Here is a 3,187-nt window from a genome sequence, read left to right on the forward strand (position 1 = left end):
CTACATCTCCCTTGAACTAAGGAAGACGACATTTTCCAGAACCCAGCTAGATCCCGACTCTCCTACGACCCCAAGGGCCTTGCTGCACCAGCTACAGCTCTACCAGCGTCCATCCTAGCAAAATAAGCATTTTGCTGCTGCATAGCCATAGCCATCATCTCTATGGCACTGGCTATCAGCTCATTGGTTATAGTCATTGTCTACAGAAGTAACAGTATCTTCAGTACACAATAACTAAACCAAACAACCATCAACAACACAACAAAACACCACAACAATCAACACAACAATCAACACAACAAGACAACACAACACAGAGTTTAGCACAACAAAAGCCTAAAGGAACCACCCCCAAAGAGTGTCCATTAGACTCGAACTGCTCTGATACCATTAAGTGTAACGACCCGGCTGGTCACTACACACGGCATAGCACACTAAAACACCAGACAGATAGAACAAGTATATAAATATAGGATCTAGAATATATAAATATACAAGATTCCAGTCTGACTAGAGTTAAAGTGTACCAAGGAAAATTACAACCAAATGCTACTATCCCAAGTAGCTACAAGCAAAATATCCACACAAGCAAATTAGCTCCAAAGTCCGCCGGAGACTCATCCCAAGACGCCCACCTATTTCTGCTCTGCTCCCATACATAGTATGATCATCGCAGTTCCAACCACATGGAAAACATGCAAGGGTAAGCTAGTATTCTTTAAAAATCAAAACATACTAGCAAAGGATTAGCAATGTAAATAAATTCATCGTTATAATTATCAACACATCTGCACAGCTTATATTGCTCAACAACATCAGCACCGCAATGCGGCTATATCAACACTGCTTAATAGCAGCAACAGCACCACTCTAGTGGCTATAACGGCACCGACTTAGCAGCAACAACAACACCACTCTAGTGGCTATAACAACACCGACTTAGCGGCAACAACAGCACCACTCTAGTGGCTATAACAACACCGACTTAGCGGCAACAACAGCACCACTCTAGTGGCTATAACAACACCGACTTAGCGGCAACAACAGCACCACTCTAGTGGCTATAACAACACCGACTTAGCGGCAACAACAACACCACAATAGTGGCTAACAGCACCGACATAGCGGCTATAACAGCACCACAACACCACCTCAAGTGGTTATAATTAGCATACAGCTCAGCATTATATAGTACAGCAAATCAGCATACAACACAGCTAAGTAGTATTCAACACAACTTACTACTCATAACTCAGTTCAACATCCTTATAGTACAATACTGTTATAAATCAACATATAATTCAGCTCGACTCATCAACAAAATTTGACACAGTTCAAAAATATTCATTTATTATTAATCATCAAACAATTAATAATTTCAAAAACTAACTTCCCTTACTTGGATAATCCTGAACCGAAATTTGAGCAGAACCTCCTCCTCTTTCTCCTCTTTTCTTTATTCTAACAGAACCACCTCTACCGGATTCCTCTTCCTCTTTCTCCTCCTTTCCTTTCCTCCCTCTTTCTCTAAGGATTTTCTCTTCCCAAGGTATGAATTTTCGTAACTCCCCAAGCCCCTATTTATAGCAATTCTGGCTCCTCTACCCGGTACGGCCGTTCCAAAAAGCGGAACGCCCGTTCTGGGCTCGAAAAAGCTACGCAAATTTTTGAACTGGAACGGCCCGTTCCAAATACGGAACGGCCCGTTCCCAATTTCCAGCAGAACGGCCCGTACTCCTTTTGAAACGGCCTGTTCTCCCTTTAGAACGGCCCGTTTCACAATCAGAACGGCCCGTTCTCCTTGTCGGAACGGCCGTTCTGAGCCCGTTCTCACTCAAGATTTTTTAGTTAAATTTTAAAGCTTGGAACGACCCGTTTTGCTTTTGGAACGGCCCGTTCCAAGTTACCAAAACACCCTTCAAACTTTTTGAAAATTGCGAAAATGCCATCAATAATTACAATAATACCCCTATACCTTTATAAAATTCACGAAAATGCCATTTTAATAATAAATAATAATAATAATAAAAAAATAAGGTATTACATCGCCCGGCGCACACACCATTGCGCCCAGCGGGCTTGCCTAAATGGAGCCCCCTGGTGGTCACGCGCCTGACGCGAAGAACGGCGCTCAGCGCGAAGCTCAGCAGCAACCCACAACTTTTGAAAAACTTCACCAAATCTTGCAAAATCCACCAGAAAACCAACATGCAATCCATCCAAAAGCCCACATTTTCATCAAACATCAAGAAAAACACCTCATTTTCAACATGCAACCTCAAATCCAAGAAAACCCAAATTTCTTCAAAATCCCCGAAAACCCCAAAACTTCATTTTTCACCACAACAGCTCATCAATCAACATAACTCAGCCACACCATGAGTTTAGGAACTCATTTTCAACCCAAACAGCTAAAGACCTAGCTTCCCTTACCTCGGCGCGAAAGTCCGAGCTCCGGGAAGAAGAAACGGAGGAGAAGATTGAAGGAGGGCTTGAACAAACACTGAAGGAGAGGAAAGATCTCTGAACACCCGGCTAGCAAAAACCCAATTCACTCTGCACCACCACCTTGTGTCAGCCAAGAAGAAAGGTCCAAAGCAAAAGAGTGAGTAAAGAGAAATGAGAGTTAGAGTGTGAGGGTGAAGTGGGAAAAGAAAAAGAGGGGCCTCACAGTTTCAAGAGGTTAGATGATAACTTCCATTCTCTAACGTTGATAGTGAGGGTACTTGTAAAGAAACTTTGAAGCTCAGGTTAGCGGAAGTCTATGTTATAGAATATGAGATGATGTTAGAATTATACTAGATGCCCCTAATATAGGTGTGTGATTCATTATATAAGTTGTGAGACCCATCAACTTTTATGATTTCTAATAAATTTAAACTAATAAAAAAAAATATGTTCGAAAGAGTGTGTTCCTATCATTTATCATTCTAACATTAGTATAACTCTTATTGAATTTTATTTTTCCATCTTATAAGTATAATTTTCACATTTGTCAACTTAAATTAGTTTTTTAATAATGTGATTTTAAACTCATTAGATTAAGAGTTTAATACATATACATTGTAAATGTAAAAATTTTATATTGTCAACCAGTTAATAAAAAAAAAATTATATGACTTGTAGGGTAATTTATCAAAGGTAAAAAAGTTACACACACAATTATTAGTATATACGTCATGTAAAA

The 3,187-nt window shown here is 40.1% G+C and overlaps 1 long non-coding RNA gene across 1 annotated transcript; it reads right to left on the reverse strand.

The window, feature by feature from the left end:
• Positions 1-449: 449 nt before the first annotated feature.
• LOC145953164 (uncharacterized) lies at positions 450-2,016 on the reverse strand. The gene is made up of 2 exons (XR_014430716.1): positions 1,400-2,016; positions 450-646 (listed from the first exon to the last, which is right to left on the reverse strand). It is a non-coding gene; the product is annotated as an uncharacterized LOC145953164 (long non-coding RNA).
• Between the last annotated feature and the right edge of the window lie 1,171 nt (positions 2,017-3,187).

Source organism: Cajanus cajan, chromosome 11 (genome assembly GCF_000230855.2).
Source record: "Cajanus cajan strain Asha chromosome 11, NIPB_CcT2T_4, whole genome shotgun sequence".
NCBI classification, from domain to species: Eukaryota; Viridiplantae; Streptophyta; class Magnoliopsida; order Fabales; family Fabaceae; genus Cajanus; species Cajanus cajan.